This window comes from Polistes fuscatus, unplaced genomic scaffold (genome assembly GCF_010416935.1).
Source record: "Polistes fuscatus isolate 324 unplaced genomic scaffold, CU_Pfus_HIC Scaffold3, whole genome shotgun sequence".
NCBI classification, from domain to species: domain Eukaryota; kingdom Metazoa; phylum Arthropoda; class Insecta; order Hymenoptera; family Vespidae; genus Polistes; species Polistes fuscatus.
In genome coordinates, this window is record NW_025113107.1 from 4,864,983 (window position 1) to 4,881,712 (window position 16,730).

The 16,730-nt window shown below is 28.5% G+C and overlaps 1 protein-coding gene across 1 annotated transcript in view; it reads right to left on the reverse strand.

The window, feature by feature from the left end:
• LOC122519484 (patched domain-containing protein 3) overlaps positions 1 to 16,246 on the reverse strand; it is a 39,652-nt gene extending 23,406 nt beyond the window's left edge. Inside the window, exon 1 of the mRNA XM_043638963.1 lies at positions 15,634 to 16,246. The gene's annotated coding sequence lies outside the window, so the exon portion shown is untranslated. The remainder of the gene's footprint in view (positions 1 to 15,633) is intronic.
• Between the last annotated feature and the right edge of the window lie 484 nt (positions 16,247 to 16,730).

Genomic DNA, 16,730 nt, shown 5'->3' on the forward strand with positions numbered 1-16,730 from the left:
GCTCTATTTTTCTTCAAATTATATATATCTCATTAATAATAATTAAAATGAAATATAACAGTCACTAAATAATCTAATCAAAATTATTCATTCTTTTTTTTTGTAGAACACGTATAACCCTAACGCACATATGAAAAAACAAAATGAATATTATTTGTTCGTTTCCTTCCTGCGTACCTTTACCTTCTCCTCCTTTTAGAAAACAACTTTCATCTTCTATTATATTTTTCGTGGAGAAAGCTTATTCAGAATGGTCATTGGGCAACACGAAAAAACGTCACGGAACGTGTTTTATATTATTAGATCCGAGTTTGTTCGATTGAATAACGTCGTCTTCGCGTGTAATGTCCCCCCATTATTTCTATCTTTTTCTCTTCCTTCTCTCCTCTTTCCTTTTTCGTTGAATGACCCAACTTTATATTTCTCCTGACTTTGTTTTTATTTCTTTGTCCACTCTATGCTAAACGCGTATAAAGATTATAAACACGTGCTTTGATCTTTAGACTTGCACAAGATATGTTGTTATCACTGTTTACGATCAAACGCTTGTTGTATGCGTAAGTATAAGCTTATATGGTCGGAGAGAGGCGGTGGGAGGGGGGAGGAGGGGTGTTTACAACACAGATCATGCAACTGGAGCAATTGAAATATTATCCGAATATATAAACTAACAAAATAAGTAATTATAATATATGAAGAAATTTGATTTTTAAGTATAATTATTTTTTATGAGACTCCGGCTGCAATGATTTTTAATGGCGTTATTTATTATTGGGTTGGCAACTAAGTAAGTGCGGTTTATACGTAATAAAGAGTAACGTAATAAATTTCCAATGAAATTCCACTATACAAAAGAAAATTATCTTATCAAAAAGGCAAATTAAAAAATAGAATATACATATATGTAATAGAAAATAATAAAAAGGAATAAAAAAAATGTGTAGAAACAGAAATATTGAAATTGTCGAACTATATTAGAAAATTGATCACCCTTATCACAGCTACTACACTACTATACATAAAAAGATAAAAATAAAGATAAAGAGAGGAAGTGGGGAAAGTGGGGGAGGGCGATGAGATTTAGGATAGATGAGAAAAGAAGGAGGTAGGGGGAGGAAGAGGAAGAGGAAAAGGAAGTGGAAGAGGAAAAGGAAGAGAAGGGATTCATTGGTGATCGAAGTGCAACATGTCGAAAGGCCACGATAGCAGATTGATATCTCTCAGGTCACGAGGACAACTATGTTCAGCAGCCAATAGCGATCGACCTTACGACCCGCCATCGACTAGAGACTTCCGTTCAAGCACGCGATCCACATCCTAATCTTTAACACGCGAGCCAGAAAATTCGAATATAGATTTTCTTTCTTCTTTATTCTTTTGTTCTCTTTAGATTTATTTTCTTTTTGTATAATTTTTCCTCTTCAGAGTATTTTCTCCTTAATAATCATTTTTGCAATTATTTTAATTGTTCGTGTGTTTTTTTTTCTTTTTCCCAAAAAACAATAACCAAAATAGAATGTATGTGCATATCATTTTTGTGAGCTAGTTATATTAATAATTTAATTTAATATTTAAAAAACAAAACGAATACCAAAGAATACGCAGTCAAATTTATTTTTGTGCAGTCTTTTTTTTGTGCGATGTTTCTCTTGATTGAATTTCCAAAAAATTATTTGCAATATCTAATTGTGAACTTACTAAATATTATTTTATGTGCAATTTCTTTTTACGCAGTCCTTAATTACGAATTCAAAAAACCCAGAATAGAAGAAAAAAAAACAAATCACGATTCGATTTAAAGTAAAAAAAAAAAAAAAAAAAGAAAAGGAAAGGAAAAGAATATAAAAGAAATACGAATTGTTCTTCGTCGAAAAGAACGATCAACGATAACGATAACGATAAGAAAAAGGAGGACGGGCTTTACCATACGATCGATCGATTGCAGGTTGAATTAGAAATGCAAGACGCGCACTGGTTCATGTTCTACGCGCGGAATTTCAAACCACCTTCAATTTCACCCGTAGTCGTCGTCATCGTCATCGAAAACGACGTCCTCCAAGTTCGTTGCTCGTAAAAAAATCCTATATAATAATAATCTTAACATTAAGTAACAAAATAATCCACGATTTTGCTAACATTTCATTAAACATAACGAATCGTATTACAAATATTTAAGGCGAGCTAACAAACAAAATATAAAATTAAAAAAAAAAAAACTCAAATAAATTTTCAATATAAAACAAGGATATTATCAAAAAAAAAAAGAACATAAATCGATGTTTAAAATGAAACCAAAGAAGCGTGATATAAAATAAAAAAAAAGGAAACGAGTTAAATTAATTGAAATTAAATTAAAAATAAAAACGGTTTACGTCATAAATAATGAACTGGTATTTATTCAATTTGATCTTCGCGTGAGAAAACAAAAAAGTCTACGTTTTTCATTTTCATTTTTATTACGAATGCATTATACGTATTCGCTTCTAATGATAAGAATATCATAGAATATAAATTAGACACTATATAATTATATACAATATAATATAAAATAATGAAATAAAATATTCGTAAATCAGTCGTCCAGCAGAAATGTTCGTAAAAATGTATGTTAAATTTGTCATTAAAAAAGAAGCGTAAATAGCACTATATAAATAGTAATTCCTCTCCTGTTTTCCTTTTCTTTTCTTTTCTTTTCTGTTTTTTTTTTCTTTCTCGTAATGTTGAGTTAGTAAGAGCAACCCGACCTCGTTTCAAAGACCATAATTCACCTGTCTAAGATTGCAAGACACATGTATGTATATGTATTTTCTACATATATATACCTGTTGAGTTCATGCTAAGCTCAACATTCTCATATACATACTATCTCGCATGTTTCACCTTTTGCATGTATCGATTATCGGAAACTTGCGTGCATTGAACATTTCAAGATAAGAAGAGAAGAAAAATTTGTTTAATTATTGCAATCAAATATTCACATATCTAACATATACTGTATATTATGTTTATACATAATATACAGTACGTGGAATCGATCGAAATGTCGTCGTGCGATGACTCGTTAAAGTCTACGTTTCTTTTATTACTTAACTCTATTTCAATCTTCTAAGGTGTCACGTTGATGTAATATCAATGAGCTTGCTGTTACCTTGTCGACATAGGCCCAATGGCTGTTAAGCAAATACCTTATCACAAAACACGAACTTTGTAACATCCTTACAGTCATTCCATTCGGACAGTAACATTTGAAAAAATTTAATCTCCATTTCTCTAACGTTAAGTTCAAAACAACGTAACAATTTTCAAACGATAGTTAATTAAAAGTTTGTTAAATTCTATTTGAAAATAAAACCCAAAATTACTTATCGTTAGATAATAAAATATTTGAAGAAATTTAACTCTTTCTATAATGCTGGGTTTGAATTCAATTTAAAAATGGACGAATTAAACAATTTTGATAATATTTTAATAATATCGAAATAAAAAACAAATATAGGGGTAAAATTACAATCTCTTTTTTTTATACCTCTGTCGTTAAATAAAATAATAAAATAATTTAATCATATCTTTTTTATTTATATATATATATTTTATTTGAAACTTTTTCACTTAAAGTATCGTTTCAAATATCAACAGAAATATCAACATGTTTCCCAGATAACAAAAAATACTATATGAAAAATACATTTCTTTTTTCAACAATCTAAAAAACTAACGAATTCGCAAATTCAACACGTTATATTCCACAATAAAAATGAAAGACAGACGTATACCAACTATAGAATTCGATACCGAGTGTTGATTACAAAGTACTCCGATAAATCGTTACGAGAGTTTGGTCAGACTATTGAATTGGTTTAAAAAAATACTTCGAATCTTTTATTTATTGCAGCCAACGTAAAATGTATCAAATATGAGTATTGTACTTGTACGATTTCCATCGATGGAATGCTCGACGTTCGTTTGAAAAGTTTCAGAATTGACCGAAAGAAAATTCTTTAGTAGTATTCATAAAAAAAAAAAAAAAATCAAAAAAATCAAAAAATAATATCTGGAAAAGAAAAAACAAAAATGTAAGAAAAATTAATAGAAAAGTTCGAGTGAAATAAAATCAATGCAAAAATATTTCCACGGAAACCTGATGGAAAATTTACAGGAAAAAGAAAGAAAGAAACAAAGGAAACGTAAGAAACGATTTTAAAAACAATTTGAAGAAAAATTGAGGACGAAACGTTAAAGTCTGGAGAAAAATGTAAAAGAAAAAAAAAAGAAAAGTAACTAAAGAAATAACTGTTGAGAAAAGAAAGAGAGATAGAAAAGTGGAGATAAAAATTTGTTGGAAGAAGAAAAGAAGACGCTGCAGAGAAGGGAGAGGAAAAGATCGATGGGTTCCAAGATTTTTTTGGAATGCAAGGTATTAACTTTTCTTTAAAAAACAGGTCGTCTCTCAGCTTTTATACCGGGAGAAAAGAGATGAAAAGAAGAAGGAAAGAAAGAAAAAAATTGTTGACCTGTGCACCGAGGAGGAGGACGACGAGGACGAGGATGAGGACGAGGATACTTGGCTCGTAGCCGAGAAAAGCAGGTATATGAAAAACATCGGTTGTGAAAAAGGTAACCGTCCGCAGATGAATTTAACGTCTATAAAAACATTTAATCGTATTTCACGATATCTGATTTTGAAAAGTCCAAATGAAATGTACCTTAAGATAACCTGCCGTTAAATTTCTCGAATTCGTTTAAACAAATGTTACTTTTAAAGTGTTTGTTTAAAAAATAGATAATTCAACAAAAGAAATATCTTTGTTTAGATATTCGATAATATTTTTATTATAGTGGTATTAATTTTAATAGTTTCTAGTATAAATAAATAAATATTTATTTATAGAGATATATACAGAGATAGAATAGAAAAATAATTTTATTATATATATATGTATTAATTTTACTATACGCATATATATTATACATGTATATATAAAAGTAAACTAGACAAAAATAATAAAAAATAGAAAAAATAAAGAGAGAGAAACGAGAGGCTACTCAAGCGTAACAAAAATCAATTCAGATTAAACTTAGCGCCGAGCAAACAGACACACACAAACACACTGCATATTTACATCTGCTTATGCATTATATATTTTTCTTTTTTGTTTGACGTATGTAAAATTCCTATATAATACTATTACTCTTGCCTACCATAAAAATGAATTCGTTAATCGTTCGACTTATATCTCATAGACATGAGAGAGAAAGAACAAAAAAAGAAATGCAAGGAAAACTCGGAGATCCTTATTATGTAAATTTGACTCGAGAGAAAGGCAAACTAAAAATATCGTCCTGAAACATTTAATTTTTATTTTCATGTATGTATTTTTTCTTTTTCTTCTTCTTGAATGATAAAAACAAAAAATTAAACAGAATTCGTTAATCCGACTTCTCTCTTCTTTTCTTTTTTTCCCGATAACTGATTTTTTACGCGTAAGAAATTATACGAGACGGTTTGCCAAATCAATAAACAAAAAATACATTTTCGAATATTCAGAGACAGAGAAACAGACAGATTGAGGATTAATATTAAAAAACTGAAGTATGATACGTTTAACGTATATCATGATTTATTTTTTTAAGAATGAAACGAACGTTTTATATATTTGGCAACAAGAAATTTTGCTTTTTTTTTCGACGATATGTGGCGATTAAAATAATGACCCAGTTATTATAGAATTCGAAATGAGTAATTCGTGTGAGATATTAAAATACGTATGTTGCGTCATAAGATATTTATTAATATTTATAAAATGTCAAACATTTCTTTTTTCAATATAAACTATTGAAAAGGCGAAAATAATATACTTTTTTTTTTTTAAATTAAATATAATATTTATAAATGAAATTTAAAATTATTTATACGATTTACCATTAGAACATTTTCATTACCACCAGCTTATATGAATGAAATGAACTTCCCTGTTTTTATTTGATTTTTTTTAATCTAATTTCTATTCAAACAAAAGATATAATACGTATAATTAATTCTGAAATAACGCAGAAAGTGTTAGATTATATTAGAAAGACAAACGTAACGTTAAGAAAGAAAAAGTAACGACTCATCTAAAGCGAGTGCGAAAAGGAAAGTTGCTCGTGCATTTTTGTAGTCGTCATGTCACTTCATAATGAAGTATTATGCAATTATTAATTGTGCAATCATTGTGCTACCATTAATGACTTTCAAAATGTAGTTTATTGATGTTGCAATATATGTATACTAAAACAACAATAATTAACGAAATTTAACTAAAACTTATATAAAAAAAAAATAAAAGATTTTTAATGACATCATTCAATTATTCAATTGTAGCAAATACCATCACGCTGATTGTAAAAATCGATTGATTACTCAAATTAAAATTTTGTATAATTCTAAAAAATAGTAAATCTCGTTTCTGACGAATTAAAGTACTGAAATTGCATTAGTATTTCGTAATTACGATTTAACTAACAAGACTTCAAATGAGAACAAAAATTCAAAACTAAAAAGATGGAAAATCTTGAATAATTATTCGAATTAAGATAAAAAAAAAAAACGTGATTAAACGAGACAGATTATTCGTGTTCGGATAACAGTTAAATCTTATAATTTAAATTAAATTTATAATTACAATATTTTCTGAATCGTAAACGAAGATCCAATTAAAAAAATCTTTGAGAGATTTCTTTTCTTTTTGAATAAAAATGATTAATTCGAAAAATTATTACGAAGATAAAATATAAGATTTAAAATAAGACATTTGCGTAAATATTTAACACGACGAATAATCACTATCATAATTATTATTGTTATTATTATTTGTATAACAAAATACTACTATTATTTTACCATTAGTTTTTCTTATTATTTTATTATTATTATTAGTAGATGTTATTTTTAATTATTATTAAATATTGAAGTTGAAACATTAGTTCTTGTCGATTGTAAAGAATATCAAGAAAACTGTTAAAAACGCGTGTTTCTCATTTCTGGAAATAAATGAAAGCGTGAAATGTTATAATAAGTTGATAAGATCGATCTTTAGTATTCGCGCACCTTGACGCAGCCAGCGCACGTGCTCTCGCACGAAATGGGAAATGGCAATTAATCTTTTCTCTTGGACATTACAATTATGCGTGTCGTGCAAACTCGCACGTCCGATCGATCCTCCCCGTTTAATTACGTGGCTGCATAAGTTGCTTGTTTTTCTTTTTTCGACAATAAGCGCGACTACGATTATATAATATTTTGATAACATGAAATAGGTTTAACCATTTTTTCACACGAACATACAAAAAATAAGCCAATTATTCTCTCCGAATCAAACAATCGTTTCTATATTCTCCGATAGATTTTTTTTTCTTTTTCAAATTCGATTCATCTTGCAATAATTTCTTTTTTTTTTTTTTTTCTTTTTACTCGCACTCCCCTATTTGCAATTAATTTGAAAAATGATGCTTTGCGAAATGCAGGCCACGCGAAAAAAAAGTTTCCCAGATGGTTTTATAAATTAATTACTTTTTCCTCGTGACTTTTTTCGATTAAATCTTTTTCTGGATTAGAAAAAAAAAAAAATAAAAAAGAAGGAAGAAGTTCTCAGGCTTGTGGTTTTATAATCTGTGGCGCGGAAAAAAATAAAGGATAAATTGAAAAAAAAGAAGAAACCTGTAAAAATAGTAATTAATTTGTTTAAAATAACGTGGCAACTTTTGACCTAGCCTTGTAATTTATCATTATGTTGAAATACCGTTACGAATGGGGGAAATCCAATCGAAAATAAAAATCGATGCGAGGCTGAAAATATTTACAGCAATATAGTTAAAAATAACAAGAATAACAACGATAGCAAAGAAAAAAAATATAAAATAATAATAATAATAATAATAATATTAAACGAAAGTTATTTGAGAAATCGCTGATGAGACGATGTTGCCGTGACCGCTGGCAAAGATTTATTAACCAAGTTTATCTCGCACACGTTCGCTTTTTGAATGATAAACTAACGTTTACACATGCGCATTAACCGAGTTAGATCATATTCGCAAGCACAAAAGTTACATTCATTAGAGAAATGAACATTACGTCAAACGCGTTAATTCATACATTTAGTAAAATTTTATGTAATCTTATCCGATCAACAAAAATATACTATATTATAAGTAATTAATATTTCAACTTATTTATATAATTTAAAGAATGAAGAAGAATAAGATTAATTTCTTGGAAAAAAAAATTATAAAATCAGATATAAAAACAAAAAAGGAGAGAGAGAGAGAGAGAGAGAGTAAGTGATAAGAAAAAGAAAATTGTATTAAAAAATAAATACCCAAGGGAGATGAATTTCTTTGAAGAAAGTTGTACAAAAACATTAACTTTTTTTTTCAAAAAGAAATAAAAAATAGGAATAAACGAATGACCAACTTTCTATAGGCTCAGCCATAAAGGAGAGAAAAGAAAAAAAGGAATGAAAATACATATATTAACTTAAATTTTAAAATAGATCTCATATTATAAATATCGATTTGAGATTGTTCAATAAATTTAATTTCAATTGGAAAATGGTTTATTCAAAAGAATTTCTTTTTAGACAATCATACATCCAATTATCTATCTGAACAAGGAAAGAACAAATTTCGATTTTCTGTTAAAAGAAAATCAAATTTTGTAAGTTGAAATAATAATAGAAAGAGAAAGAGATAGACATAAGACGTTACATAAGAGATGGTTCATATTTAAATCGGAGAAATGTCGGTGAATGTTGTGCTTCGGTGAAAGAAACTCTACACATGCACATGCACATGCACATGCATACACACACACACATGAGAGAGAAAAAGTATAAGAGTAAAGAAGAAAGTAAATGAATACATGTACAGGGTGATTCACGGAAAAAGATCGTAAATAATAAAATATAATTTCTAAATTCACGTTGAATAAGAAAAGTTCGTATATAAAAATACGTCCGTTTTTGAATGGTTGTTGCATTAAGGTTCATTTATGCCAAGAAATTAAATGTAACACCGTGAATCTCACATGTTTAACCTTAGTGGCGCCATAAATTGACCGCCCAAATTCTCATATAGAACAACTGTTTGGATAATTTATGGTCCATGGGATTGGATGGGGGATCCGGTTTACCGAAAGAAAAAAAGTGAAAACGAAAAAGCCACTAATCGGATATATTTAGGATACCGCACGATCCATACCGAAAAGTTACCACAAAAGAACCTTTTAAAACTATGAAGGATATTGGGTGAGTATACCTGTGGAAAGTTATAAATCAGAAATTGGCACACAACACGTTAGTTATTGTAATAAAATTTGGACTGTTTAGATGAAATCAGCAATCATTCGTCTGTAACTATTCACAAACGAATCAATTTCTATATGAACTTTTCTTAATTTAAAATAATTTTAGAAATATTAAGCAAAAAATATATTTTTAAAAATCTATAAGTTATTATAACGAAATGAAAATTATTTAGTAAAGTCGACAAATGTCGTTCCACAACCAACCCCATTTATAAACAGTGTATCAGATTAATATGAATTTAGTTATTCATGTCAGAATGACAAGGTTAAAATCTTATTAACAATTTATAAGATCTATTAATGAATCGTCCTGTATATATTGATAGGAAAAAGAAGAAAAACCAAGACGCCTATAGAGCAACATCGTCGTCGTCGTCGTCGTCTTTGATTCCGCGTAACCGATAAATTAAACTCTCGATATCTCTTCCGGTTTGAAAGCACGCGAATCGTGTGCACCGACTACGTATTATATACATACATGGTGCATACATATATGCATATCGTTGAGATATCGAGTTTTGAGTTTGTAAGGAGCCCGGTCTAGTGGAACGATCCGAGTCACGTAACCGAAACGCAGTTTATGTTGTCTTGTGTTCTGTTGTGTTGTGTTCTTCTTCTTTAATGTCGCTTTTAATCTATTATATTATAGAAAGAGAAATGACCTGCGATCGCGGGGATGAACAAAATTCATTTTTTAATTAATTAATATATATATATATAATTACAAATTATAGATATACGAGAAATATTATATTATCTTTTGTACTCGTATAATATTTATTTCTTCCACGAAGTTCAACTTCGACCAATATTAATAGAAAATATTTGAACTAACTAAAAGTGGTATTAGGTAGTAAAGGATGATGGTCTTCGTTTCCTTGCGTGCATAAGACTAAAACTTATGTTGAAGGCCAATATTGTCAAATGTTAAAAAGATAATAGAAAAATACAAGAAAATAATTAAAATGTTTTCTAATTGAATTTTGGTAAAAATACAAATTTACTAGTTGAGAAATCGTCTTTCTTCCTAGACAATAATTTTAAACTTACGGTGATTTGTACAATCCTATTATCTCGAAATAACATTTAAATAATAACGAAAACATTTGACAAAGTTATATATAACTGTAATTATAATTAGATATATAAAAATACAAAATTATATACAACAATTTTTTACTTATGGTGACTTGTCAAATTAAACAACAACAACAACAACAACAACAACAACAAAATAATGAAGACATTCAACAACCGAGACATCTTTTAAAATAAATGTTTTTCTCTCCCTCGTATGTTTTAATCTGGATCGATGTCACGAGATTTATAACGTCAATACTTTCAAGGGTCTCCTCTTTCTCCACTTTCCCTCCCTCTTCCTCCTTCACCCAGTCGTTACATCGTGTAAACTTACACGATGTTATTAAGCAACTTAAGAACACTTATCGAACATTATACACAGGGTATGCCAATATACTTCGTCGTCTAAAGTGAAAGCCCATTTACAACATTATGAAGCTCTGACGTGAGTAGAAAAAGAGAAAAAGAGAAACAAAATTTGATCGAATCCAATCTCGTAAAGATATTATTCTGAAATTCAAATATTTCTATCTTCTTCTTATTAATCAATCTTTTTATTTATTTCTTCCAAGTGTATGTATGTGTATGTGTGTGTTGTATGCAAAAGCGTTTTCCCTTGATCTATAAAAATATACAAATATCACTTCGCATAATGCCATTCCTTTTTCTTCCAGATTTTACAATCTCCAATGATAATCTAACATAAATGCCAACATCGGTGATTTCTAACATTTCTAACATTTACATTATTTTCTAACAACGTTCTCTCTTCTCGTATTCTAATTCAACTAATTTCAATAATATATTCGATCATGATCCTAAAAAATAAAATACTAACAAATTTATACCGTAAATTCTAAACATTTCATACAATGTTTCATGACAATTATAAAAAAAAATGTAAAATTTATAGTATTATGTTAATTATTTGATACATTAATGAGCATATTACTATATTTACACTACAATTTGTACACGCTTAAATATATATATATATATAGATATATTAACTTAAGAATTTTCAATTTAAATGACAATTTCCTGTTTTAAGAAAAAATAAATTCAAATAATTATAATATAATTTTCCAATGTTGGTACGTGATTAATATCCACCTCTCTTTTTTTATAGCTAGAAAGAATATTATATTAAAAGAAAAATGAAAAAAGAAATTTAAAAAAGAAAAAAAAAGTATTAAACGTAAAAGGAAAATAATATTAGATTATTAAAGCTTGGCTTGGCTTGGCTTGGCCTGGCCAATGTGACGATATAACACAGAAGGGAGTCTAATGTAGAAGGCAGAAACTCTGGGTGATTCGTTGGTAGAGAACAAGCACGACGGATAATTCCCCTCGGTGTATATAACTGAGGTAACAATTTGTTACGGGGTCGTTGTTCAAACGAGTATAAACACTGACGGTTGATTGACCCGACGTTGTCGTCGGCACGACGCACATAACCGAGCCGATCGTTCTTCTATCTACCCTTTTTTCTCCTTTCTTTTACTTTCCTTCTTTCTTTAATGGAAGATCGTCGTAAAGAAAACAACAACTAAAAAACAAGAACAACGAACAAAATCTTCTATCAAACAATTATTTAAATATGTATTATATTATTTTGAATAATGCTCGTGTGTGTGTGAGAATTTCACTCGATCCTGTTTATACAATAAATTTGATTATATATTTTATTGGTATTAAAAAAATGACCGAAGTGAAATTTCTATTTAAACGTCGGTAACGATAAATATTATACAATATTTATACAATAAATTTGATTATATATTTTATTGGTATTAAAAAAATGACCGAAGTGAAATTTCTATTTAAACGTCGGTAACGATAAAATTTTATAAAACGGTACGAAAAGAGATGAAATATAGTGGTAGGGAGAGAGAGGGAAGAGAGAGAGAGAGAATGAGATAGAGCCCACAGTTAAACGAAATTATGAAAGATTCTAATATTAGTACAACATATGTGAGATCTATTCGTTTATTGAGAGACGAGTGAGGAAATACTCTAAATGATTGTTAATTAATCAAAAAAAATGTATACTGTAATTTAAAAGTACGGATTTATAAGTTCGATGCGACTATCCTCTTCGAAATCCATCGTTAGACTGTCTCAACTGAAAGTCGATCAAATTTATTTTATTGATTGCTAGTCGTGTTTATATGACTTTCAAAAAAGTATATTCCATTTATTGCGAATATTATTCTCGCTTACACGCATGTATCCACACGGAAAGTCACGTAAACAACAATCAATAGAAGAAATTTTGAATAACTTTCATAGAGGACAATGAATCTAGTTTACTGTTGGATTTCGAAGAGGATGGTCATCGAATTTATACTCCATGGCTTCTAGACTGCAATATGCATTTTTTTTCGATTAATTATCAATCAATTAAGGTAAATTGAACACAGTACTGTACCCTACTAATATTTGAGATTGTTTAAACTAAAATATGTACATTTGTTTTAACATTATTTTTGTTTTCTTTCTTTTTTTAAATATTATTATTTTAAATCATGTTTGTATGATTCGATGAATCCATAAATTTCAAGCTTTTCAAATCGTGCGCGTTCTAATTGATTTTAAGGATTAAATAATAATAATAATAATAATTAAAATAACTCTCTCGACCCTCTTTAACTCTTGAAAAATACTTTCACTGATTGTGAGTTCGACGATGACTTCGACCTTTTTCCTTCTTCTTCTTTTTCTTCTTCCTTCATTCTTCACGATTCATTCTCGATCTTTCACGATTTATGATGATATATAAAAGTGAACTTTTCAAACGACAATAGAAAAACTTTGTTTCCTATAAATGTTTATCGTTACAAATGTTATTAAATATTTATAATAATTTTAAGTCATGTATCGTGTATGAGATTTTTATTCGATCGAATATGATATCTTCGATAATATATTTATTATCTACGATCGATGAAACTACAAATTTACAAACGACGATGTAATTTCTTAACAATTTCTTTACCAATTTCTTTTTTCTTCTTTCTTTAATTTTTAGTTAGAAATAAATTAATTTTATTATAGTGTTTCTTGTGTGTGTATGAAGAAATTAATTGAGAGTAATCGTTGAAATGTTTCGCTTCGAAACATAGAATTTTGATGGAATGATCTAATAAATACAAGTAAAAAAAATTGATTGTTGTCGAAAGTATTGACTCATGATTAAACTAATTACTAATTTATTGCGATAATGTAATATGAAAGTTTCATCATTTCCACATTCGCTTTCTATTAATAAATGCGGGAATAAACCAGCTAGTTAGTTACTTTTCTTGTCAGTAGTACACACTTGTCACGACACGTTTCTAAAGCAACTGGATCATTCTACTCGATATGTTCCTTGATCTCGACTAATCTCGAAAACGACTAAAGTGTTACGTTTGATTGAATCCATCGTTTCTAGGAAAAATATTATTTGGATTAACATAATATTTTCTAATTTATTTCGTAAGTATAAAACAAAAACCATAATTTAATAATAATCGTAAAAAATAAAAAAAATAATTTTTTAATATCCTTTATTACTATATTTTAACATATGTAAAATGATCATGGATATTTTATCTATTTTGTGAATGAAAAATTGGATTAAGTAATCATAATTCCATGAAACATATGTGAAATGATTATCGATATTTTGTCTATCGTGTAAATAAAATAACGTGTGTTAACTGCAGAATAAATATAAACTTATAATAATATGAGATAATTATCGACAAATATTATTTCAAAGGTAGTTTATAACTGTACAAAAAAATAAAATAATATAGATATAATAATTGCAATTGGTGCAAAGTGTTTCATACTCTTCGATGGCTGAGCAACGAACTCAAACGCACATCATGTTGAATGCGTTCTGATTTTACTGCTCTGTTGCATTTCCCAGCAACTTTCGAAAATTCTTTTAAAACGTGTTTCTAATACGAAATCTGAATGATGGATCCTTCTTCTCCCTCTCCACCTCTCCACCTCTTCACATATAATAATTAATTCCATAATTGCATGCAAAACCCTGATAAGTGACATTTCAATTTTTACAAATTATAAGCATTCATTTTAAAAAAATATTTCATTTTTAATATTACATATTTAATATGATTTATAACAATTTTAAAATACATTGTACTTGTATGAAGTTTCCTAAATGTGTTTATATTTCTTCATTTCTTTTTCACAAAAATAAAATCCAAACATATTTCAATGAAAATGTTAAAAATGAATATTTCATAAAATTACTTTTTTTTCACGTATCATAGTCTTGCATGCATACCCACGGTATTTCAAGAGTTCATTGATTTATAGATCATCGATCGATTATTCGATTTTCTTGTCTTACTCAAATTCGCCTAATTCATATTCAACGTACATATAGATACATCGTACTTCCGTATTATTTGCACTCTCTTATAAGGGGAATCACCCTTTATAATTTCAATAAGTACTTCTATTTATATAACCACCTAATAATATATGTCTCATTATATCTAAATAAAATGATTAGATCATTAAATCATGAGATTTCATTCACGACAAACGCGTTTATACGCATACATGTCCGTAAAAACAAATAAAAAATAAAAGAAAATAAAAAACATAATAATTTCTTATTATACCTCTACAAAGAGACAATTTTTATTCGATAACTATAAGTTATAATTATCGTTGTACGAATATATTAATATGTAATTTAGTGCAGATTGTAAATAAACTCTCTACGTATTATGCTTGCTACGCTTTTATAAAAAGAAAAAAAAAGACTTGATATTCTTGTCGACTAATCTGTACTTTTTTTTCATATATTTTTCTTATAATTTTAAAAGAATACGAAATCTTATTTAAAAACAAAAAAAGATGTTTAATAGTTCGTTTTTCGTTGCATCGCCGCAAGATGTCACTGGGCGCATGCAATTTTTTTTTAAAAAACAAAATAAAAATCTTCTCCCCCTCAATGTGAATTCGGGAACGATATCTAACATAGATTACATTCCAAAAAATGCATCTTCACAATTACACACACGATACAAATATGAAATTTTACAAAAATATAAATAAAAATGTAATAAAAACATTAATTAATAGATTTCGTAGCCTCGACAATACAACGTATCATACCAAAACGTATCTGTTATATCGTTAAATAGAAACAGAGTTGCGGTTAGAAACCGACAGAAACTTACCTCGATTTTTTGTGTCGATTTCTGCAAAAGGAAGAATAAGAAGACAAAAAATATGACGAAGAGAAAGACGATAGATCAAACGAAGTTTTCCTCCAAGTAGTTGATACTTTCGAAACTGTAATGTTTGCCCTCTTTATCTTCTTTGTTGTTCGCTCTGTTTGATTTTTTTCTTGTCACCGTAATCTCTTTTACTAGTTAATTTTTAACTGTTGAATATTTTCTTTCATTTCTTCTTTGGTTGTACTTCGATTCCTCCTTTTTTCTTTTTTCACGACAATTCACCTACACGTTTTATTTGTTGCTTGCAATTGTTGTTCGTCACACCTTGTCATCGTTTAATATAAAATGAAATTGTAATGTAAACGAACGAATCGTAAATAATTGAACTTTCTCTCTCGACTAGCCGATAATGATTAATTGACTGAACGACAGATCGATCGATCAAGAATTAGTTTGTTCGTCGCGAAAAGCTGGATTCGAACTGTTTGACGCACCGTTCGAGACTCCCGCTACGAAGATCGTGCATGCTTACGTCGTTCAACTTCGACCGTTTACGACAGCCTTCGGCTCTAACATCGGCTTTTTCCGCCGAACGACCGGTCCAACGTGCTACGAGAATCGAATTCGATCGAAAGCCGCGCGAAATCTACCGCGTATTTTGAAATATCGATCTTTGCACCTATAATTCTTTCTCCATTTCTTTTCTATATTTCGTTAGAACAAAGAAAGTTTCTCTTTTATTTATTTTTTAAAATAGTAGTATATATATATGTATATATACTACTATATTGCAGTACTAATAAAAGAAAAAGAATTAAATTATTTATCTAATATGAAAACAATTGAGAAGAATCGATCGGTAAATTGTAATATCTCTACATATTATACTAATCATCGAACGGATGCAATGAACACTGCAACGTTTATACAATTTGATACTTCCTTCCTAGCTTTCATGAGTCTGCATTGATATGAGAAAGTATATATCTTCAGATATACATTACGTATATATATCCTTATTTACATTATCGTATAATTATTCTTTCTAAAAAAAATAAAAGGAAAAAAGTTAAACAGAGAAAAAGATGAAAAAAAAA